Here is a 26,349-nt window from a genome sequence, read left to right on the forward strand (position 1 = left end):
AACCAATTTATCTGAGCATAAGCCTTCGTGAGCTACAGCTCACTTCATCGGATGCTCTAAGGTGCCACAAGTCCTCCTTTTCTTTTTGCGAAGACAGACTAACACGGCTGTTACTCTGAAACCTGTAAAGATAAGTAAAGACTGAAGAAGAATCTGGTTATGCTGAGAGGAAGATACGACACTGACGGGAAAGGACCTCAAAAGGTGTGGGCAGTTTTATTAATTACAGTATTTTCTATTCTAAGTTGAAATGTCACCCAGAACTAGATCTGGGCCATATTTTTCATTCTAGCCATTTTTTCAGTGAAAAATGCAGACACTGAAATACTTCATGAATTTGTGTCAATTTTGCTGAATAGTATCAGTTAAAAAAGCAAAACTAAAAAATCCCTAAAAATAATAAAGTCTGAATATATTGAAATGTGTTCTGGGTATTTTTTGACATTTTTGAAACAAAGCATTTTGATTTTTTAAAATTTGAAGTGAGTTTTTGTCTCATTTCAGGTTGAACAAAACATTTAGTTCAATCCAAACCAATTTTTTATTTACTTTTTGATTTACCTAAGATTTTGATAACTTGGTTTTCCAGGCAACCTGAAAAGGTTATTTATTTATTTATTTTATTTTGGGGGATTTTTTTATTCACACAGCTATACCCAAGGCATTTAACCAGAAGTGAGAAATATTTTCATTTTGATTTCTCCCTCCTCACATTTAACAAACAAAATGTGAGAAGTTTAAGGGAATTTAATTTGGGGTTTTCTTTCAGTGCAGTGTGCAGGATACATCTTTTTTGTATGGGAAGAATTTTGTTCTTTCAGAAGTGTCAATACTGCTTCTTTGGTTAATACTGAATAGCAATAGATTGGCTAGTCACTTCCCTGTAACCACTGTAAGTAAAACTGGAATTTCTGTATTCTCCAGACATGAAAATAAGTCAATGTCCTGTTGCAGATTTTAGTTCTGGAAACACTTTATACTGAAATTTCAATAGCTGGTGAAATCTTGTTAATTTATTCAAGAGCTACTCTGAATCAAATGCATTAAAGTAACCACTAATCAATCCTGTTTCTTGATTTCAAATTCCCATTTTTCCTTCTTTCCCAGAATAATCATACTCTTAATCAGTGATTTTGGGCTCCTGATGTTACCATCACATTGGGCATGCTGAATGTATTGTTTGCATCACTTATTCAAAACCAGATGCTATTTTAACTTAGATTTCATTTACTCTCTAGCTTTCTATTCTTGTTATATTCATGGTATTCCAAATCTGAGCTGTGTTGCTTAGAAGTTATTCATCAGGTAAGTTAATAATATTGTTTGTGATCCTTGATTGGATGAGTAACTGTTAGGATCACGTTTTGGAGAGAATGCTCTTGCTAAAGAAATTGTAAAATTTGCTTTTTGTGAGTGCAATCATAAAATTCCCTTTCTGAGAATATTTGTGCTAATAAGCACACAGCAATTCCTGAGAAGAAAACACAATCCTGCCACAAATGTGGCTCAATCAAATTAATCTTTAAATTCAAACTAATCTTTTGCATTATGGTCCTTGGAAGTCATTGGGAGTCTTTCTATCGATCTCAATGGGCTTTGGATCAGGCTGTATATATTCAGCTCTATTAAGTATAAATGATGTACCTAAAGTTTGTAGACAGTTTGAGTTAGATATCATGCATTATGTGCTGCATAATTTTGAAGGACTTTGGAATCCTCTGAGATAAAAGGAGATAGTAATAATAGTATGAGGGTTACATTTGCCTATTGATTTATTTGGGGTGAGCCTGTTATTGGAGGCTTTTGGGAATTTCTTAAAGTGACATAGATGTTTCAATGAACAGCACCAGAGAGAATACAACAAGGTTGATACCCAATAGATGATTGATATGAAAGAGACAGATCTCAGAATAGGCCAGTGGCAACTAATGGTTTCTTATGGAATTTGGATAAGACAGAGCAGAAGATCATAGAATCATAGAATCATAGAATCATAGAATATCAGGGTTGGAAGGGACCCCAGAAGGTCATCTAGTCCAACCCCCTGCTCAAAGCAGGACCAATTCCCAGTTAAATCATCCCAGCCAGGGCTTTGTCAAGCCTGACCTTAAAAACCTCTAAGGAAGGAGATTCTACCACCTCCCTAGGTAACGCATTCCAGTGTTTCACCACCCTCTTAGTGAAAAAGTTTTTCCTAATATCCAATCTAAACCTCCCCCACTGCAACTTGAGACCATTACTCCTCGTTCTGTCATCTGCTACCATTGAGAACAGTCTAGAGCCATCCTCTTTGGAACCCCCTTTCAGGTAGTTGAAAGCAGCTATCAAATCCCCCCTCATTCTTCTCTTCTGCAGGCTAAACAATCCCAGCTCCCTCAGCCTCTCCTCATAACTCATGTGTTCCAGTCCCCTAATCATTTTTGTTGCCCTTCGCTGGACTCTCTCCAATTTATCCACATCCTTCTTGAAGTGTGGGGCCCAAAACTGGACACAGTACTCCAGATGAGGCCTCACCAATGTCGAATAGAGGGGAACGATCACGTCCCTCGATCTGCTCGCTATGCCCCTACTTATACATCCCAAAATGCCATTGGCCTTCTTGGCAACAAGGGCACACTGCTGACTCATATCCAGCTTCTCGTCCACTGTCACCCCTAGGTCCTTTTCCGCAGAACTGCTGCCTAGCCATTCGGTCCCTAGTCTGTAGCTGTGCATTGGGTTCTTCCATCCTAAGTGCAGGACCCTGCACTTATCCTTATTGAACCTCATCAGATTTCTTTTGGCCCAATCTTCCAATTGGTCTAGGTCCTTCTGTATCCTATCCCTCCCCTCCAGCATATCTACCACTCCTCCCAGTTTAGTATCATCCGCAAATTTGCTGAGAGTGCAATCCACACCATCCTCCAGATCATTTATGAAGATATTGAATAAAACCAGCCCCAGGACCGACCCTTGGGGCACTCCACTTGATACTGGCTGCCAACTAGACATGGAGCCATTGATCACTACCCGTTGAGCCCGACAATCTAGCCAGCTTTCTACCCACCTTATAGTTCATTCATCCAGCCCATACTTCCTTAACTTGCTGACAAGAATACTATGGGAGACCGTGTCAAAAGCTTTGCTAAAGTCAAGAAACAATACATCCACTGCTTTCCCTTCATCCACAGAACCAGTAATCTCATCATAAAAGGTGATTAGATTAGTCAGGCATGACCTTCCCTTGGTGAATCCATGCTGGCTGTTCCTGATCACTTTCCTCTCATGCAAGTGCTTCAGGATTGATTCTTTGAGGACCTGCTCCATGATTTTTCCAGGGACTGAGGTGAGGCTGACTGGCCTGTAGTTCCCAGGATCTTCCTTCTTCCCTTTTTAAAGATTGGCACTACATTAGCCTTTTTCCAGTCATCCGGGACTTCCCCGGTTCGCCACGAGTTTTCAAAGATAATGGCCAGTGGCTCTGCAATTACAGCCGCCAATTCCTTCAGCACTCTCGGATGCAACTCGTCCGGCCCCATGGACTTGTGCACGTCCAGCTTTTCTAAATAGTCCCTAACCGCCTCTATCTCCACAGAGGGCTGGCCATCTCTTCCGCATTTTGTGATGCCCAGCGCAGCAGTCTGGGAGCTGATCTTGTTAGTGAAAACAGAGGCAAAAAAAGCATTGAGTACATTAGCTTTTCCCACATCCTCTGTCACTAGGTTGCCTCCCTCATTCAGTAAGGGGCCCACACATTCCTTGGTTTTCTTCTTGTTGCCAACATACCTGAAGAAACCCTTCTTGTTACTCTTGACATCTCTGGCTAAGATAGGAGGAGTCTAGAGGTAACTTGACTAGCATGGTGTCTGGGAAAAGAAATGCATGGGATTATAACACTGGGGCCAAAAGAACAGAGGCAAACAGAGATGGAAAATATGTGACAAGGAAGATATAATAATAAAAAGGAAGAAACTGAAAGGAAGTGGAAAAGAGTTAAAGTGTGTGTGTGTCTGGCAGCTGACAGAAAGACTGGTAACAGGAGAGAGCACATGGAAGCTCAGGCTGGCAGAGAGGGAAAGCAAAAATGATTAGTTCTTGGCATAGGATAGAGACACTTACCCTGTCATCTGAGAGTGAACTGGCAGAGAAAGAGAGACTTCGGGTTTACAACACCAAGCCGGGCGTGCTGCCTGGAGGTATGGATAGGAGACAGAAAGAGTTAGAAGCATGGACAGATCCAGGGAGATCTGAGGAGAAAGACCTGAAGCCTGGAGTAAAAATATAGATATATAAATATGTATGTATACCCACACACACACACACACAGGAATGAAGTAAGACCAGTTTACTGTTATATAATGAGCAGCAGGAAAGCTATTTGACCTGGAGTAGAGAGAAAACAGGAGAGAGACTATAGATCCCTAAAAGAGATACGGTAACCTAGTGAGAGAAAGAGTGTGTGAGAAAGAGTGCTGTGGAAAGAAGTGAGATGAAGAGAGACATGGGGAAGTTTGAAGAATGTTAAATGGGAAGCTGGAGAGGTCACTGAAGCAGAAAGAGACAGGGGAAATGGAGCCTAGTGGAAAGCTGGGCAGCTGAGACTAGGAAAAACCAAGAGATGCAGTCTGGAACCAAGCAATGAGACAGATGGGACCCTGAAAGTAGAGAGAAAACAAAGGTCAAAAAGCATGAAGGCACACAGCCCCAAACCAACTGTTCAGCAAAGAGTCTGCCAGGCTAAAAATCCCTGACAATAGCTGTGCTCCACAATTGTAGCTGAGAAAAGGAAGAGAATGGCAAGTACAACAAAACATTTTATAATTTCACTGCTCTGTAGTGTAACATATGGTATGAACAGCAAAATGCCACTCAGATAGTTTTGAGGATATATTATAATCATACAGTTTTCAGCTCATTCAAATCAGTTACACCACATCTATGCTCCGTAAATGCACAATCCCCTCAGTACTTAGAAGGTTAATTTTCTTGAGCCATCTACATTTTTATTATTACTATTATTTTAATATATGAGCCAGAGTAATGGGTTTATATCTCCCTTGAGGACCAGAGACATATTAACATAAGTGTCATACATACAAATAGAGTGACTTGGATTATTTCCAGAATTAGCTGGACTGAGGGTATAAATGTATCTACATGACTTACCGTTCTCACAGAGAGTCTTTGTGTACATGATTTTACTTCCAAACATTACGGCACTTTGCTACTGAACCATGAGATATACCTTTGCTGTTTGAATGAAGTGAGTTCTAAGAAGCATCGATCCTAAGTGCCACATTTTTATGTTGAGAAAAGTACTTAGACGGTTGAAGTGACTTTTGCAAACATTTTATAAAGACAAGGAAGCTGAAATTCCAATTATATTTGCTGCCCCTTTACTACTACTGAATAATGAGACAAACAGTTCCAGCTGCTTCAACTACCAACTCTGCTTCTTTCCTCAACCAGCAAATGTTGACACTTACAGGTCACATGCTGTGGTTGTTTGATCTATTTAGAGGGGCAGTCTCACTTGATTAAGCACTTAACATTTCAGAACTGTCACCTTTTCTCTAGCTAGCCACCAAGTGTGTACTGGGGGGGGGGGGAGGGTTGCGTTGGAATGGTACTCAGCTAGCCATCACAGCTATGCTACACTGGGGGCTGTGGGAAGCAGCATGGGCTGAGGGGCGTGCTGGCCGCTGCTTCCCGCAGCCCCTGTTGGCCTGGAACAGCAAACTGCGGCCAGTGGGAGCTGCAATCGGCTGAACTTGCGGACGCTGCAGGTAAACAAACTGTCCCAGCCCTCCAGAGGATTTCCCTGATGGGTCACATGCCAAAGGTTGCCAATCCCGGTCCTAACTTGAGCAGAGCAAACACGTGTCTATCCACCCATGCCAGGAAGCAACTCCCAGCTGTTGTGTAGACATACCCTTAGATTATTCTCAGTTGTGAATACACTTTACTCAACTCTCTGTCACTTCACTCTCTCTCTGTCACTCATTCCTCCTGGAAAATGGAGGAAAACAAAGAAACAGAAGAAAACAGTATCTTTCTCAGGTGGTATCAGATCATCATGTTCTTCCTTCTCCCTGCAGTCACTTACCCATTTAAAATAAGAAAAGTCCCTTGTGATCTTATGGGCTTCATTCTGCGCTGTAACCATTAGTCTTCATTGTTCCATGGATCTTAATCAGTGTGTAATGCGTAATTTCCCTTTTTCTTGTGTTTCATAACAAATAAGATTGTTTCTGCTGTTCTTTGGCTCGTTTTCTGCGTAATCTTCAGAAAATGACTTTTCTCTCACTTCATCATACTGTATTCAGGTAACTAAGTGTATTTCTTTTGAAGATTAAATCCGTCGGGGATAGTCTGAGAGTACTATGAGGCATGGCTCTAAGTTTATCATGAAGCTTGTACATTTCTTGCTTCCAGTTCTTCATTTCAACATTTATAGCTCCAAGCATTTTTGCTACAGCCACAAATAAATGCAAACTTGATATATTGGCTTCCTCCAATGTGGCTGTAGGACAAAGAGTCCTCCAGTTTTCCCTGAGCCTTTTTTTTTTCTTCTTCTTTTTTTCCCCTTCAGAAAAGACCCTCTCTTCTTTTTTAACTAATTTTATTTATAGCACCACAATTTTTTTTTCCTTTGTGGTGCTATAATTAAAATCCTTAAGTTTTCAGTCACTAATCGGGTTTACATGTTCTTTGCTGAAGATAGTTTCCACTGCCTGCTACCTCCCATCGTTAGCTTGATTTACTGAGCAGCAGGTAACCCACACTGGCGAAAGATAAAACTAATTTTCTTGTATGATGTCTTACCTTGTGCTAGGCTGTGATCCTGGAAGTTGCTGTGCATCAGCAGTGCCCCTCGTTCCTGTGTACAGTAACTTGTAGAATTGGGGTAGGCTAACTGGGTACCTGCTGCCCTGTGCTTAATCTTTATAAAAAAAAAAAAAAAACCTTACCATCTTTATGTGTGTTGTTTAGCAGAGTGGATACCCAGAGTTCTTCTCTCTGATATTTAAAAAGTGATGTGTATGTTTTATCAGCAAAGAGAGCTAGGTAGGAAGGTGGTTGTTAAGAAAAGAAAATATAGTCCTTGGAAACATCAGATTTAAAGCTCAAAGTGCCTGTGGAAGTAGAACTGGGACATCACAGCATCCTCATATTTACAAACTATTTTAATGTTCTTTTTTCCTGGAACATTTTTTTCTGCAAACATTTTGGTGTTTTGTCCAGTTGGCCCCTTGGAGCCTTACCACCTGATACTTCACTGTCACGCATCTGAAGTCATTTATATCTCAGGAAGACACTTAAGCACATGTATAACTTCAAGGAGATGAGTAGTCCTATTGACATCAAATTAAAATTAATTAATTAATGTAATTAATTAAAATTAAAACACGTTTGCTACCCTGGGACTCCAGAGATTGGGGCTTAGTACTCTGCTGGGCCACAGACGTCTTGAATGACCTTAGGCAAGTTACTTAGTTCCCCATCTGTCACACGGGGATAATAGATCGTCACAGGGGTGCTGTGAAGGTAAGTACATTAAAGATTGTGAGGTGCTCATATGTATAGCAACAGGCGCCCTATAAGTACTTAAAATAGATACTGGACTGGGGCCTTAGGCCAGGGCAAAATGACTGTAAATGGTACCAGAGCAGAAGGACAATGTTTTACACTTCATATTCATGGTGTCCTGCTGTAAATAATAAGAGAAGGTACAGAGCAGTTGAGAATCGTGCAAAGACTTAATGTACATGCTTTACTTTATACAAGTCTCAGTGGGACTTCTCACACTGCATAAAGTTAAACATGTGTATAAGTGTCTGTAGATTTGTAACCATGAAGAATATTAGCAGGAGAAGACAACTTCTTTTAAGATAGAAACCAACTTTTTCTCCTGATAATCTTTAATTCATCACAAAATATTATAATATATATATATATATATATATATATATATGAATTAAAGATTATCAGAGAAAGAAATGGTTTCTATCATAAAAGAAGTTGTCTTCTCCTGCAGTCTGTGTATATGAAAGGAAATACCTCTAAAATACGTGCTTGGGCAAAAGAACTACAAAACTAGCTCTTTCCCAATATATCTTAATAAGAAATTTTTCAATACATAAAACATGAAATATGAAATCACATGAATTTTTATAGACAGATTTAGCATATTAATTTGGACTTTGAGAAATAAACTGAATTTGTGTGTGTCTGCTTCAAGCTATTTGTTATCTGAATAATGGTTTGTGAATCATACTCAGATCAGCCTGATTCTCCATTGCCTTGCCTGTGGTGTAGTCATGTAGACAAGTGCAAAGTGAGTGTAAAATACTGCCATTATAAGGGTATATCTAACATTGCAATCAGAGGTGTGATTACAGGTAGGGTAGGTACCTGCACTAGCTTTAATCTAGCTAGCAAAGCTAAAAATAGAAATGAAGACAGAGAGTCATGGAGCTAAGTGCAGGCTAGCAACGTAAGTATGTACCCGTATGTTCCTGGTGACCTTGTACAGACTTCACTGAAGCCCTTGCCACCACATCATCATTGCTATTTGTACCCACACAAGCTAAATGAAATCTGGGTATGCTATATGAGCTACCATCACACCTCCAATTGCCCTGTAGAAATATACTGATTTGATTGCACATGCAGTGCTGTGCAAGGCAACAGAGCCTGGCATTTTTTTCTAATAGAACTGAGTTTGTTAACATTGTTGTGTATTTTCCCCGATATAATTATTGTTCTTTTATGCTTTATATATTTTGTCACAGTTGATTATGGGCTTTGTGGCTGACTTTTAAATTTAAAAACAAAACTAGAGAAAGGAAATGTAAGGATGGCAATGAAACATTTTAAAGTATACTCACGATCATATATATTCCTCTGCAATTTAATGTGTAGGTACAGAATATCAATGTAAGAAAAAAAGAGTGATTTTCAAGTGCACTGTTATAAATTACAGGCTAGATCTTCAGGTGGTATAAATTGCAGGAGCTTCACTGACTTCAGCGGATGCCAATTTATGCCAACGTCAGGACTTGAATGCTGTGAAATGTCATTCAATTTTTGGGGAGACCAGGTGGGGCCGTGTTCCAGTCGTTCTGGAAGTACTGGAAATACATTCTGGTATTTCTTCTTTTAGAACTTGGTCCACCAAACAATGTGCCTTTGTAGAAAAGCTTTCAAGAAGAGGAATAAGTAAGCACTGATAATATTTGCTATTGTTGATACATTTTGTAAGTATATTTGAACATCTTCATTGTGCTAGATCCTTTCTTGAAAAAACCTAGTCATGAAAAAATGACCTTGAATTAAGGATGTCATTTCACTGCACAGAACTAGAGAGCTTGTAGCTTTCCAGGAAGCTCAAAACTAGGTGTTACCCTTTGAGATTATATTATTATTATCATAACTGCATGCAAATATATATATATATATATACATATATACATATACACATACACATACACACACACATATATATATATACACATATAAATATATATAAATCCAATGGTATGACTATTTTATGGACTTTTATGGTGTGAGACTGATATTATTGCTTCATGTTTATCATAAAGCTCTTGTGTATCATGTAGATCCACATTCACAAATCATCTGTCATCAATGACCTGAATTCTTTTCTTAAGGATGCCATCAGGTGAGACCCATTTGTTGTAAGCTGTGGTTTTTGCTCCAGCTAAGCTTTCCTGGAATAGTATGAAGCAAGTAAGTATGAACATAGCAGTGAACCATTTTGAATAGCTCCGTGAATAATTTGTTAGGCAGCAATTTTAAAGCTTTCATAGCTCTAATATAAATTTTAAATGAATTTTGGTAAACATTTCAAGGTTATGACAAAGTTAATGCATTTTTAGCAAATAATCCTACCTTCTTGAACAGATCATCGTGAGTTGGAAATGGAATGAGAAATCAGCTCTGCACTTTACTCCTTGTTGTTCTTTATGTAAAATATAGCATAATAAATGATACTAGAGTCAGGAGGAAAATAACTCCGAAAGTTTTGAGGTGGCCAAATTATACCTGTCCACTGATTTGTAGAGAAAACTGGGCAAAATATATCCAAACACCTTAGCAGTTCATGTGCTGAAATTTGTGATTTGCAAATGACATACAGTAGTCCAGAGGTAATGCCCTCATTTGGTGCAAGTCAGCATACATCCATGTATCCAAAGGGCCAATAGGGATATGCCAACTTCCACCAGCTGAGGATCTGGCTCTATTTTAATTTTTTTTAAAATAATCCAGCTCCTTACAGTCAATTCGCAGTGTAAATATGGACTCAGGACAGAAATCTAAAATGTAACCCTTCTGCCCATCAGAGTTGGCAGCAACAAGGGCCGGGTTCAATATCTAGGGGATCCATTCCAATAACACAATGCAAACCAGCTCGAGCCCCCACCAAGTGAACTGGGACAAATATATACCACCTCCGCTGGGCGCCTCCAAGAGGCAATACTTCCCCTCTCGCAAGCACGTAGTCTGAGTGTAGCAAAAAGCCTTTTAATAACAGAGAGAAACAATGTGGCATTATGTTGGGGAAACACCACCAACAGGATTCATAACACAACCCATGAGCAAAAAAACCCACCCCAAGCAAATTGGGGCATGCCCTTTCCCTTTGGTTCTTGAGTCCAGCAACCCCAAATCACCCAAAGTCCCAAAAGTCCAATGACTCAAAAGTCTCTGTCCCTGGTCAGGGCAGCCCCAGAGTTCAAAAGTTTATCTACAGAGCTTTACCTCCCAACCTGGGTGGAGATGGGGGCAGAGGTAAGAGGCACCTTACATGATCTGAAGCTGACCGCCCCACAGCTCCATAGGCCTTCGCTCCACCAGCCGCCCCACGAACTGCTTCGCTCAGCTCTGCTCTGCGGCCCACAAGCAGCTTCCGCCATCCCATGAACTGCTCCATCACCGGTCCACAAACTGCTCCACATCCCACCAGCAGCTCCTGCCGTCCTACAAACTGCTCCACCAGCCTGTCCACAAGGCACTCCAGCCATCCCGCAAACTGCTCCACAATATATCTTCAGGCTCCCCCACTACTTAACACAACACTCAGTGATTTCAGCTCTTAGTCAGTTCAGCTCTTTGGTGAATTCAGCTTGCAGTAGGGGAGCCTCAGTGCTGGTGCACTATTAGCCCAAAGTCAGCTCAGCAGCCTGTAACTAGACTTCTAATGAAATCAAAATTAGCTCTGATATTCCACAGTGGAGAGAGGAGGAAGTGCAATTAGCATGTAAGGCTCTCACCAAGGGGCCCATGCCACCAAATATTAATACTTGTCCCCAACCTCTCTCCATTCACAGAGTTTTGGAACCCATGACCCTTGCCTAGGAAGTGCTACTTAGTTGATGGTGAGTCCCTCCATCATAACAAAAGGCCAAGTACAGTTCCAAGCACAGTTCCCATAATCAGGGTAATAACAATTTATTCTTCCTGCCCCAGTAACAGAGATACTGGGGATCCCACAGCAGCCAAAGTAACTATTTGGGCAGCTATGGCCTCATTCTAGGCGGGGTGGGTGTGCCTATGCAAATGAGATCGGCCCCTGAAGTTCTTTTCCACAACTTGCCACACCTTACCACCAGATGTCAGAGTGGAGCTCATCCTGACTCTGCTTACATCAAGATGACCTAAAAAAGAAAAGAAAAAATGGGCTTTTTCGATTTTTGTTTCTTTATGATACATAAAGTGCTTTTGAAAGGTTTTTGTAACACCCCCACACCCCTTTTCTGCTTGTTTTTTGCCTTAAAAATTCAGCTCATGTCCAACCTGAAAGACTCTCTAGTGACTGATGAACTAATGAAATTGTGATCTCATAAGAAACTGAGGGCCAAATCTTATTGCAGAGTAATTCAGTGTAACTTCTCTAGACTTCAATGGATCTAGAGTATATCAGATTATACCTGTTGAAGATTTGGTTCTTTGTTATTTAATTTCTGTTATTGGTTATTTAAATACAATGCTTAATTGATGCTTGAGAAAAAAAGCTGTCTTTTTAAAATGTAATACAAGTGCCCTTTCAGTAGAAGTGAGAACTCACAGTATAATCCTGAGGCCTTTTGTCTCTCTCTCTCTCACACTCATACACACACTATGTAAAATGTAAAAAGACATATGTAGTTTTTACCTTGATGTAGATATATGTCACCCTGTATCCCCTAACCTGAGGATTACCACAACTAGCTACATCAAGGTAAAAAACTATAGCAGCTTGTCTCCACTAGGAGTTTACATCTCAGGTTAACTATCTTGATGTAAAACCACACATCAGCCATGAAGATATAGTCTAAAAGTGTGATTTTTAAACCAATTTAATTAAACCAGTTCAAAAGGATGTGTAGACATGCTTATTTCAGTTTAAATCAGGTTTATTTAAGCCTCATACTCTGAAGAAATCCTCCAGCAAAACTAGAAAAGACTAGACTATTCTGTATTGACTGATGGGAAGTCTACTTCAATTGAAATAAACACAAAGGGATTTATTGTGCCAATTTAGCTAAACAAATTTAGGCCAAGTGTACATGAGAAAGCTGTACCAATTTAACTTAAACCATTTGTTTAAACTGATTTAAATGAAAGCAAAGCCCTGTGTGGATAGTCTTATTTCAGTTTAAGATTGACTTATTTTAATTTATCTTAATCTGATTCCTAATTGACTGAAGCTAGTCTGAAAAAAAAAAGCCTAGTTTAAATGGAAATAAAAGTATTCACACAGCTGTTTGCTCTGGTTTAATTAGAACACTTTAAAATAATACCTTTAGTTAAACTGGTGCCATTTTCTTAGTTAGATATGAGTTTGGACTTTATGTTTCTGTTATTTCAAAGATTAAAAAAACAAAAAATGCAGGATAAAAATTCAGGCCTTTTTTTGTACATCATAAAGAATTGAAAAGGGCACATTATTTTGTTAGTCACCTTTTACAATAGTCAAATTTTGAAAGTCTACACTAAAACTAAGAAACCAGAAATGAAAATTATAGACTTCTTGCTGTATTATAAAATAAAACAACAATCAAAATAACCTTAGCACACCAAATTTAACCAAGCATATTGACATAGTCCCCAGTGCTGCAAACACTTAAGCATATGCTTAACTTTACAAATGTGAGTCATCAGTTCCACTGAAGTCAAAGGGTCTCTTTCTCATCTGGATAGAAAGCTGGTTACATTGTCTGGCTCAACGGGTAGTGATCAATGGCTCGATGTCTAGTTGGTAGCCGGTATCAAGCAGAGTGCCCCAGGAGTTGGTTTTGTTCAACATCTTTATCAATGATCTGGATGATGGGATTAATTGCACCCTCAGCAAGTTTGCAGATGACACTAAGATTGGGGGGAGAGGTAGATATGCTGGAGGGTAGGCATAGGGTGTCCTAGAGTGACCTAGACAAATTGGAGGATTGGGTCAAAAGAAATTTGATGAGGTTCAACAAGGACTCTGCACTTAGGAAGGAAGAATCCCATGCACCGCTACAGGCTGGGGACCGACTGGCTAAGTAGCAGTTCTGCACAAAAGGACCTGGGGATTACAGTGGACAAGAAGCTAGATGAGAATCAGCAGTGTGCCCTCATTGCCAAGAAGGCCAACAGCATAATGGGCTGTATTAGTCAGAACATTGCCAGCAGATCGAGGGAAGTGATTATTCCCCTCTATTCAGCACTGATGGACCACACCCAGAGTATTATGTCCAGTTTTGGGCCCCCCATTACAGAAGGGATGTGGACAAATTGGAGAGAGTCCAGCAGAGGGCAATGAAAACGATTAGGGGGCTGGGGCACATGACTTACGAGGAGAGGCTGAGGGAACTGGGCTTATTTAGTCTGCAGAAGAGAAGAGTGAGGGGGGATATGATAGCAGCCTTCAACTACCTGAGGGGGGATTCCAAAGAGGATGGAGCTAGGCTGTTCTCAGTGGTGGCAGATGACAGAACAAGGATTAATGGTCTCAAGTTGTAGTGGGGGAGGTCTAGGTTGGATATTAGGAAACACTATTTCACTAGGAGGGTGATGAAGCACTGCAATGTGTTACCTAGGGAGGTGGTGGAATCTCCATCCTTAGAGGTTTTTAAGGCCCGGCTTGACAAAGCCTTGGCTGGGATGACTTAGTTGGGGTTGGTCCTGCTTTGAGCAGGGGGTTGGACTAGACGACCTCCTGAGGTCTCTTCCAACCCTAATATTCTATGATTCTATCTACACTAAGGCCTCTTTATACCACCATTGCCTTAAATGGACCAGGATTTAACTCTAGCAGTGTAAAGGTGCCTTAGGCCTGGTCTCCACTTAAACTTTAGATTGACCTAGCTACGTCACTCAGGGGTGTGAAAAAATTCCCAGATGCAGCTGAGGCCAGGTTGATGGAAGAATTCTTCCTTCAACCTAACTACTGCCACCTGGGGAGGTGGAAAACCTGTTCCATTGCTGTAAGAGGTGTCTACACTATGACGATATAGTGGTGTAGCTACTGTGCCACTGTAGCGTTTGAAGTATAATCATAAACTTAAAGTGGATACAAAGGGGCCGTAGTATAAATGAGAATTTGACCTAATGGGGTACTTGCATAAGCGCTATATATAATTTAAGTTAGCACTCAGGGAAGATGCCAAACTCTCAATCCTGGAGAGCATGGACAGCATAGATTGTGGCAATGCAAGCTTCCTCGAACTACCCCTTCAGTGTGCCTTAACCCTTACTTCATGGAATCATCTTTAGGAAAGAACAGCTCCTTTTTGACAGATTTGACCCAGACTGAAAGATTCAAGTCTCCTGGGCCTCCTCTAAAGAGACATTGTAATATGTGTTTTAACCATATTTCCCACCTCCTTTTACCAGTTCACAGTTCTAGCAAATGGTGATCGATTTACTTAGGATCACTGACTGAATTAGCTTCCTTCCTCTAATCCCTGTGAAGCTTCAAACACCTTCCAAACTTTTTTAATTTTTCTACACAAAGTCTGTGAAAGCAGTGAAATGTTTGCAGCAATACCATTATATTTTCATTAATATTTCTGCTGCGGTTTAGTATAAAGCAATCATCGCATTCTGTACAGGCAAGCCGCATTCTGAATGAGCCTAAAGATACTTTTGATCAGAGTTTAACATACATCCTTCTTATCTGAAAATACTGTTAAAAATGTTACTTGGATTATAAGCAAAGCTTTCATTTGTACAGCCCGTGGCTGTCTGTGTCATAAATATGCACATATATCTGCTCCAGCAAGATTTTTCTAAGCACATTTCATGGTACTTTTCATATGCACTGGATTTGATTTGTTTTAGGGCATAATACAAATTCTTTGCTGTGATACAGGATAAAAAAGTGCTTTTAAGAAATCTGGTCTAGTCACAAGGCTGTACTCATTTTGCAGACCCAAAGTTTTATTAAGTGTCTAAATAACCTGTTATCACTGTTGTTTATGCATCGAGGTACTCATCTGGTTCTGTCTACAGTATCTACCTTTCCTTGCAATATCTCCATTTCCATGTGTTTGCCCTCAGTCACCAGTGTGAATTCTTCCAGCACATAATGATAGTGTTTCACATTCCAATCCATGAGCCATCCTACATGCCACGGAATACAAATGTGCATGAGGTGGTAGTTTCATTATCTTAGGGTCAGTAGAATTTCAAGAGCTCTGAAATTACCTCTATCAGTGATGCAAGTGTCAACTTAGTTTTAATAAATCTTTAGAAACAGCCACAAGTTACTTCTAGGACATCTTCCTATTTCCAGAAATACATCATTCAGCTGCCAAACCTGCTATCACGTTGTAGCAAATAGAATTTCATCCATTAAATGCAAAGTCTCACTTCAGCTTTTGCATGCCATCGCACTATGATAGCTAAATGTGTGATTAACCTGAAGTTTAGCTGATATCAATCCAAATGTATGCTATTCCACTTAAACTGGGACAAGGTCTTAGAAAATTGTATTTTCTATAGAATATGCTTAGGGAATACTATATTTACCATACTTCTGATTATTTCACAGTACCTGTCCTGGATGCTATTAATGTTGTGGAAAGAGACTACAGGCTAGATTTACAAAGGGATTTAGGTTCACATTAGGGAGTTAGGTGCCTAACTGACACTTGAGGTTCCTAAATCCAAAATGTAAATCTTCTAAACCTTGGCTCAGCTATTTCTTAACTCTGTGGGTGCCTAAACTTCCTAGGTGCATACATTTCCCCTGGTAAAGTCCCCTAGGTGGCTAAAACTCTGCCAGTGAGCATTCATCACAGCTGCATCAGTTTAAGTGCCCAGGCTACTAGCACATGCCTAGGCAGTGTTCTGCCTATCTGGCCTGCAGGAGCTGGGCCTGATCCAGTGGGCATTCTCAGAAGCCACCTACCAGATCAGGCCCTACACAAAACTCCTTCAGAGAAGGAGGAGATAGCTAAAAGTTATAGGGGGCACTGAGTAGTTAGAACGTTCAACCTGGCTCTGGGAGATCTGTATTCAGTCCCTTCCTCTGCCTGATGTGGAGAAGGGACCTGAAACAGGGTCATCTTCCGACATGGAGAGGGGCCTAATCACTGGTCTATCGGGTACTCTGGGTCAGGTTTTTCTCACTCTCCTGTTGAAGCTGTTCCACTGTGTATAAATAATGAAATATGCATTGCAGCAGGGGAGCTGGAACCTAGATCTCTCGTGTGAGTGCCCTAGCCACGGGGCTACAGAATAACTCTCCTGCTCTCTGTCTGGCCCAGAGCATATTTATTTATGTGTGCACAGTAGAACAGCTTCAGAAGCTGAGTTAGAGAGAGCCTTGACCCAGAATACCCCATAACACTCCTAGAAAGGGCCCCCTATAGTCAAATTCCTTCACAGCAATCAGAGAGGGGAATTGAATGCCTATCTCCTACATCCTGGGTGAGAGCTCTAACCATTGATGTATCAGTCAGCATGCTACTGTGGTTTTGTTGTAAGAAAAGCTGTGAATCCCAAGCAAAAGGGGGGGAGGAGAGGGGACGGGCGGGGGAGGAGACTTAGGGCACACCTCTTTTCCCAGCATTTGCTTTTGCTACTGGCTAGTTAAGGCAGATCACTGCCCAGCTAATTGGCTTCTGTTAATCTCTGAGGCACCTAACTCTCTTCATGTCAGGAGAGCCTGGCCACTGAACTTGGGCTGTGCATTTCACTAGACAGCAGGGCACTGAACTCGGGCTGTGAATTTCACTAGGCAGCAGGGCATCTAAATGTTAGGTGTCACAATGCTAACTCTATATCCCCTTTGTGGCTCTAGCCCTATGACATTTTGGTGATTTGCATTTTTTTGTCGTTAAAAATTTTATAAATAGGATAGTTGGGAAATAAGAGATCAGCTAATTTAATGATAAATCCTTCAATTTGTCATCTGTCAAAAAACCCATTAATGGGAGTAAGAACTGCAGTATTTTGCCCAATAATGACTTAGGATTAACAAGGTCTTTTATACAGATTGACTACTCTAATGAATCCTGACAAAAGCTCAGTGAGTGAGGGAAATATTTTTCTACCTTTCACATAATGTGGAAACTGAGGCATGCACAAGATAAGTGCCTTACCTAAAATGACACAGTTAGTGGGCAAAAGAGCTAGGATTCAAAAATTAAGGAGATCCACACTCTCAGTCCCATACTTTGAATAGTAGAGCACACTGCATACCTGATTCTTGATTATCTGTGGATGTAAATCAGGAGTCTTTCATTGACTCTAGTGAGTTTTGGATCAGGTCCTTATATTATAAACTCTGGGCAGGAACTGTCGTACTCGGTTTATATAGTTCTTTATAGCTGTATCTATGTATCTATAACAAAAGACTCCAGATATGGTATTGATCATGTGATCTTGTTCCATTACAAAGTGCTTTGTATTTAGATTACACTCTGAGATTTTCACTCCCTGCCGCCCTCCTTGGCAAAGAGAAAGTGGGAAAACATCAATTAATTGCATTTTCAGCAAAATTTATTTCAGGAAAAGCCATATATGTTAGACATACTCCGTAAATATGTTTTCATCTCTGTGGTTTCTAATATAAAACATTATTAAAGCTACAAAAGATATAACACCTCTGAATGATCAACAACCTTCAGCTTAGTATGTTTATCCAGATCATCCTATTTTCTTTAATAAATTCGTATCAGCTCTTAATTATTTCATTTACTATATAAATATATTTTCAGTGAAAATAATATACATTTGTATCCATTTATGAGGTTAAAAACCAGTTTGGAACATCGACATGAAAGATTAGAAATTTCCTCATCGAATTCTAATTTAATTTAGTTCAAATGTGCACATCCATTATTATTATTATATTAAATAATACTAATTATTTATTTGTTTTACTGTAGCATGTAGGGGCACTGTTCATATATCAGGACCGTATTATGCTAAGTGCTGTACAAACACAGAACAAAAAGATGATTCATAAATTCATATGTCAGTGTACCAAATTATGTTTTTTTTTTACAATGAATTGGGTGTGCCCAGCACCTCAGAATAGTACGGTGGTCATTTTAGCCACCCAAGGTAGCCAATGGGACATAGACATATGCTTAAAAGTTAAGAATGTAATTAAGTATTTTCTTAAATGGAGGTGTAGTTTTTATTTTGTTTTGTTTTTGTTTTGTTTTGAATAAGAGCCTATACTCCTGATTAGGTGAATTTACCTGATGTAAGACAGTAAGGGCCTAAGTGTATTTAATGGATCATATACTGGGCTATATATAAGTAATATAATTGTTGGCCTAGTTTAGTGTGGTCAATAAGCTCTGAAATTTGCAGTTCTCTTGCCTCACTAGTAATTGAAATTACATTTTGAGGTTTGGTGAGAAAAAGAAGAATTAAAAGGCTTCAGTGTTAATATAACATTAGTTATTTTAATTGGGACGAAATTTATTCCCGAAATGGGCTATGAGTGTTGCTCCAATGGTTAGTATGAGGAAAACAAAACAAAAAAAGAAAAACACAAAACACAAAACTCTGACCTTGTAGTAAATTTGAATAATCTTTTCTAAATATAAAGGGGTTTTTTTCTGCTATATTAATGTGTTTATACTGTGCTATGTGACACACAGATACCAAACAAAGTACAAACCAAGTGTGTTAGTGCCATAGCAGACTGGTACACGTAGAATTTGGAAACTAAAGTAATTTCTACAAGTTCTAGTAGATCTCTGCCACAGGAATGCAGCAGATACCTTCGTTACATTTGAGAACCATAAATCTTCAAGTTAAGTACACCTTTAATTTGCTGCCATGCAACAACAGAACGTTGCAGCAAGAGCTTTCAGGATACTTTACATTTCAAATTGACATTAGGGTTTAAAAGGTTTTAGGGTCTCAAATATATTACTTTAAGGGTAAACTTATGTGCTGGAATCCAGACACTTAACTATATGAATTAACATTGATTGTCTAACCTTGTGATGTGACTGGCAGAGCACTGCTTGAATGCTGTAATTCTCATGCACTACAGGAGGCATGGTGTTATCCAAATCCCAATGGTACTCCACCGAATTGATGAAATGACCAGGAAGGCCTAATTAAAGCTGTTCAGCTCAAATGTATTGATGTATTACATCTATTACAGCTTGGTTCAATAGGTCTACCCTATGAATGCTGCCACAGCCTGTAAAGCAAACTAAACAGACTGAATAAATAATGTTGAAAGGAAAAGAGACACTCATGGAATCAAAGCTGCAGAATGCAAAATGCAACAGGATGACCTGTGGACTTATGATCACATAATCCTATATAAATAACTATATTCTTTATCCTTTACTAGATGAAAAAAGGAGGCATATGCATTAAAAACTTTTCTGTGCTTTGTGCATACTAAATTTCTGACTTTTCTCCTAAAAGTTTAGTTGCCTTTTTTTACAAAAGAGCCCTTCAAAGATTAGTGCTTTTTCCACCATTGAACCACTTTTAAGCAGCAAATCCATTTTAGTTGCCAGGAACTCTAGTAGTGCCCTATTTCTTCTCTCTCTGTTTACATTGGGTAATAAATTGTTAACATTTCTAGTCTGTGTTAATCCATTCCTCAGGGATTTGTATTTCTGCACTCATTTAGCAGAAGAGAGTTGTACAGCATATTGTAAAAACATATATAGAATCAGAGCCACATATAATATCTATCTCTAGCAGAGCTGACCTAATCCAGATGAACTAAAGGGTTTTTTTCTACTGCAAGACTGTAGTCTATAATAACAAACAAACAAAATAATAATTTAAAAAAATAGAAGGGAAATTAATAAATGAGCCATGTTCCCTCTCATAGAATGGTACATGAGAACATAAGAACAGCCATACTAGGTCAGACCAAAGGTCCATCTAGCCCAGTATCCTGTGTTCTGAAAAAAAAGAAAATGAGGTCTTGTGGCACCTTAGAGATTAGTCTCTAAGGTGCCACAAGTCCTCCTTTTCTTTTTGCGAATACAGACTAACATGGCTGCTACTCTGAAACCTGTCTTCTGACAGTGACCAATGCCAGGTGCCCCAGAGGGAATGAACAGACCAGGTAATCGCTAGTGCCCTCATTGCTGCTGTTGAGTCCTTCATTCCACTGATGAAGGGGAGAGTTGCTCTGTAATCTCTGTAGCGGATGGAAGATGAGGTTAAATAGACTCCTTTGTAGTCACCTTCCTTGCATCTTCTTTCTTGAAACCAAGAGAAGGAAGGGAGGAAAATACATATTTTGAGGAGCAAAACCCTATGTAAGACAAAGAGCATGGGGAAGGAAACTAGAGGAGACAGACTTCTGACTAAACAGCACCCTTAAGGGCTTATTTTGGTTTCTTTGCCTCATCCATGCCTCCCTATATCTGTTGCTCCTACCACTCTTTCAGGGCTCTTCTGAATCACGTACCATTAAGTGTCTTCTGGGCAGGTAATGCAGTTATATTTTATTCTCCTTCCCAACATTTTCTTGGAATGATTTAGCTGTTTGGACAACTCAATTTTTGTTTCTTGGGGGAGCCAGCAACTGAAATTCAGGACCCTCTGCGTATATCAACCAAAATGAATGTGTTGGTTTTTTTTCTGAAGCAGGGGACTACTGGAAAACACATGCTCCTCTTTCATGTGTGCTGCCATGGGGATCTGACTAGACCAAACCTAGGGTGGACTACAGCTCTGCCTTTTAGAGGTGTTTAGGATGGGAAACCCCACTCATCATTTTGATAGGGTTTCTCAGAGGAAACCTGAAATGTAGCTTCCCTACAGTAAGCACATTTCCCAAAAGTTTTCCTAATCGTTAAAAAGAAGATGTGGGATATTCAAACCTAAAGGATAATAAGGTGATAAATAAAAGTCAACATGGATTTTTAAAGGACAAATCATGTCAAACAAATCTAATTATTCTTTCACAGGGTACCCATCCCAGTGTATAGGGAGAAGCAGTAGATGTGATATATCTTGATTTTAGTATAGGATCACCAGATAGCAAGTGTGAAAAATTGGGACGGGGGTGGGGAGTAACAGAGCCCATATAAAAAAAAGCCCCAAATATTGGGACTGTCCCTATAAAATTGGAACATCTGGTCACCCTACTTTAGTAAGGCCTTTGTCACAGTTCGACATGATATTCTAATAATCAAACTAGGGAAATATGGTTTAGATGAACTTACTATAAGGTGGGTGTATAATTAGTTGAAAGACCCATTCTTAAGGAGTAGTTTATAATGGTTCACTGAGAAACAGGGAGGATGTATCAAGCGGGGTTCCTCAGGCGTCTGTTCTCGGTCCACTACTATTCAATATTTTAATTAATGACTTGGAAGATGGAGTGAAGTATATGCTTATAAACTCTGCAGATGACACCAAACTGTGAGGGGTTGCTAGCACTTTGGAGGACAGGATTAGGATCCAAAATTATCTTGATAAATTGGACAATTGATATGAAATTTGAAAGATGAAGTTTAATAAAGACAAGTGCAAAAGTACTACACTTAGAAAGGAAAAATAAAATGCACAACTCCAAAATGAGGAATAAGTGGCTAGGCCAAAGTACTGCAGAGAAAGATTTAGGGTTTATACATGATCACAGATTGAATATGAATCAGCAATGTGATGCTATTGCAAAAATGGCAAATGTAATTGTGGGATGTATTAACAGCAGTGTCATATGTAAGACACAGGAGGTAGTTCCACTCTACTCACCAAAGATGAGGCCTTAGCTGGAATGGAGTTTCCAGTATGGGTACAGTATGGTACCACATTTTAAGAAAAAAAGTTAACAAATTGGAGAAAGTCCGGTGGAGAGCATCAAAATGATAAGAGGTTCCGAAAACATACCATATGAAGAAAGATTGAAAGAATTGGGCATGTTTTGTCTAGAGAAGAGAAGGCTGAGGAGGAACATGATGAAAATCTTCAAATATTTAAAAGGTTGTTTTAAAGAGAATTGTAATCAGATAATTCTCTATGTCTACTACGGGTAGGACAAATAGCAATCAGCTTAGTTTGCAGCAAGAGAACATACGAACATAAGAATGGCCATACTGGGTCAGACCAAAGGATCCAGCCCAGTATCCTGTCTACTGACAGTGGCCAATGCCAGGTGCCCCAGAGGGAGTGAACCTAACAGGTAATGATCAAGTGATCTCTCTCCTGCCATCCATCTCCACCCTCTGACAAACAGAGCCTAGGGACACCATTCCTTACCCATCCTGGCTAATAGCCATTAATGGACTTAACCTCCATGAATTTATCCAGTTCTCTTTTAAACCTTGTTATAGTCCTAGCCTTCACAACCTCCTCAGGCAAGGAGTTCCACAGGTTGACTGTGTACTGAGTGAAGAAGAACTTCCTTTTATTTGTTTTAAACCTTCTGCTCATTAATTTAATTTGGTGGCCCCTAGTTCTTATATTATGGGACAAGTAAATAACTTTTCCTGAATCACTTTCTCCACACCACTCATGATTTTATATACCTCTATCATATCCTCCCTTAGTCTCCTCTTTTCCAAACTGAAAAGTCCTAGCCTTTTTAATCTCTCCTATCTCTCCTCATATGGGACCTGTTCCAAACCCCTAATCATTTTAGTGGCCCTTTTCTGAACCTTTTCTAATACCAGTATATCTTTTTTGAGTTGAGGGGACCACATCTGTACACAGTATTCAAGATGTGGGCATACCATGGATTTATATAGGGCAATAAGATATTCACTGTCTTATTCTCTATCCCTTTTTTAATGATGCCTAACATCCCGTTTGCTTTTTTGACTGCCACTGCACACTTTGTGGACGTCTTCAGAGAACTATCCACGATGGCTCCAAGATCTTTCTCCTATTAGTTGTAGCTAAATTAGCTCCAATCGTATTGTATGTATAGTTGGGGTTATTTTTTCCAATGTGCATTACTTTACATTTATCCACATTAAATTTAATTTGCCATTTTGTTGCCCAATCACTTAGTTTTGTGAGATCTTTTTGAAGTTCTTCACAGTCTGCTTTGTCTTAACTATCTTGAGCAGTTCAGTATCATCTGCAAACTTTGCCACCTCACTGTTTATCCGTTTCTCCAGATCATTTATCAATAAGTTGAATAGGATTGGTCCTAGGACTGACCCTTGGGGAACACCACTAGTTACCCCTCTCCATTCTGAAAATTTACCATTTATGCCTATCCTTTGTTCCCTGTCTTTTAACCAGTTTTCAGTCCATGAAAGGATCTTTCCTCTTATCCCATGACAACTTAATTTATGTAAGAGCCTTTGGTGAGGGACCTTGTCAAAAGCTTTCTGGAAATCTAAGTACACTACGTCCACTGGATTCCCCTTGTCCACATGTTTGTTGACCCCCTCAGAGAACTCTAATAGATTAGTAAGACATGATCTCCCTTTCAGCAGCCATGTTGACTTTTGCGCAACAATTTATGTTCTTCTATGTGTCTAACAATTTTATTCTTTACTATTGTTTCAACTAATTTGCCCAGTACTGATGTTAGACTTACCGGTCTGTAATTGCCAGGATCACCTCTAGAGCCCTTCTTAAATATTGGCATTATATTAGCTATCTTCCAGTCACTGGGTACAGTAGCTGATTTAAAGGACAGGTTACAAACCATAGTTAATACTTCCACAATTTCAATTTGAGTTCTTTCAGAACTCTTGGGTGAATGCCATCAGGTCCCGGTGACTTGTTACTGTTAAGTTTCTCAATTAATTCCAAAACCTCCTCTAGTGACACTTCAATCTGTGACAATTCTTCAGGTGTCATCTACAAAAGATGGCTCCCTAACATCCTCAGCCATGAAGACTGAAGCAAAGAATTCATTTAGTTTCTCTGCAATGACTTTATTGTCTTTAAGTGCTCCTTTTATATTTCGATCGTCCAGGGGTCCTACTGGTTGTTTTGCAGGCTTCCTGCTTCTGATGTACTTAAACATTTTGTTATTATGTTTTGAGTTTTTGGCTAGCTGTTCTTCAAACTCCTTTTTGGCTTTTCTGATTACATTTTTACATTTAATTTGGCAGTGTTTAGGCTCCTTTCTATTTACCTCACTAGGATTTGACTTCCACTTATTAAAAGATGCCTTTTTATCTCTCACTGCTTCTTCTACATGGTTGTTAAGCCATGGTGGCTCTTTTTTAGTTCTTTTACTGAACATAAGAACATAAGAATGGCTATACTGGGTCAGACCAAAGGTCCATCCAGCCCAGTATCCTGTCTACCGACAGTGGCCAATGCCAAGTGCCCCAGAGGGAGTGAACTTAACAGGTAATCATCTAGTGATCTCTCTCCTGCCATCCATCTCCACCCTCTGACAAACAGAGGCTACAGACACCATCCTGGCTAATAGCCATTAATGGATTTAACCTCCATGAATTTAACCAGTTCTCTTTTAAACCTTGTTATAGTCCTAGCCTTCACAACCTCCTCAGGCAAAGAGTTCATAGAATCATAGAATATCAGGGTTGGAAGGGACCCCAGAAGGTCATCTAGTCCAACCCCCTGCTCAAAGCAGGACCAATTCCCAGTTAAATCATCCCAGCCAGGGCTTTGTCAAGCCTGACCTTAAAAACCTCTAAGGAAGGAGATTCTACCACCTCCCTAGGTAACGCATTCCAGTGTTTCACCACCCTCTTAGTGAAAAAGTTTTTCCTAATATCCAATCTAAACCTCCCCCACTGCAACTTGAGACCATTACTCCTCGTTCTGTCATCTGCTACCATTGAGAACAGTCTAGAGCCATCCTCTTTGGAACCCCCTTTCAGGTAGTTGAAAGCAGCTATCAAATCCCCCCTCATTCTTCTCTTCTGCAGGCTAAACAAGCCCAGCTCCCTCAGCCTCTCCTCATAACTCATGTGTTCCAGTCCCCTAATCATTTTTGTTGCCCTTCGCTGGACTCTCTCCAATTTATCCACATCCTTCTTGAAGTGTGGGGCCCAAAACTGGACACAGTACTCCAGATGAGGCCTCACCAATGTCGAATAGAGGGGAACAATCACATCCCTCGATCTGCTCGCTATGCCCCTTCTTATACATCCCAAAATGCCATTGGCCTTCTTGGCAACAAGGGCACACTGCTGACTCATATCCAGCTTCTCATCCACTGTCTGACTGTGCGCTGAGTGAAGAAGAACTTCCTTTTATTTGTTTTAAACCTGCTACCCATTAATTTCATTTGGTGACCCCTAGTTCTTATATTATGGGAACAAGTAAATGCTTGTTTTTCAAAAGCACTCCTCATTGCCTAATGCTTCCCCATTGAAATCAATGGGCGTTTTACCACTGACTTCAATGAGGGGTCTGTTCTACACACAATTCTTGCACTGACTGAACTATTTTAATTAGGGGTGTGAATTTCTACTGGAATAGTTCAACTGGAAATCCCTACGATTAACATAGTTATGCCAGTATAAAGGTGCCTTATACCAGTGCCCCTTCCTGTATGGAAATAGCTATATTGACCTAAGCACCGTCAAACTGTACCTAGAGCTGGTTGGGAATGTTTTGATGAAACATTTCTTGTCATAAGATGCTGATCCATCAAAACCAAAACTTTTAATGACAACTTATCAATTCAGACAAAAATCATAGGGAAGATTTTTCAGGGCCTGGATGAAATTTCTTATCAAAACCAATGAGTCCCAACACAGAATAGCTAATGGACTGATGGTTAGAGCATCATGTGCAATTTGGAAGACCCAGGTTTAAGTCTCACCTCTGCTTGATTTGGATCACGCACTGGAACCCAGATCACTGACTATCCCCAAGTGAGTACTGTAGCCACCAGAATATTTGCTATTCTAGGGCAAGGTACTCACTCTAATTTTAAGTAAACATTTCTAGATATCTTGATTTTGCCTAAGGCAGAACAGAAGATATTTTGAC

The sequence above is a fragment of the Lepidochelys olivacea genome, assembly GCF_965140295.1.
Source record: "Lepidochelys olivacea isolate rLepOli2 genome assembly, chromosome: 1".
NCBI lineage: Eukaryota > Metazoa > Chordata > Testudines > Cheloniidae > Lepidochelys > Lepidochelys olivacea.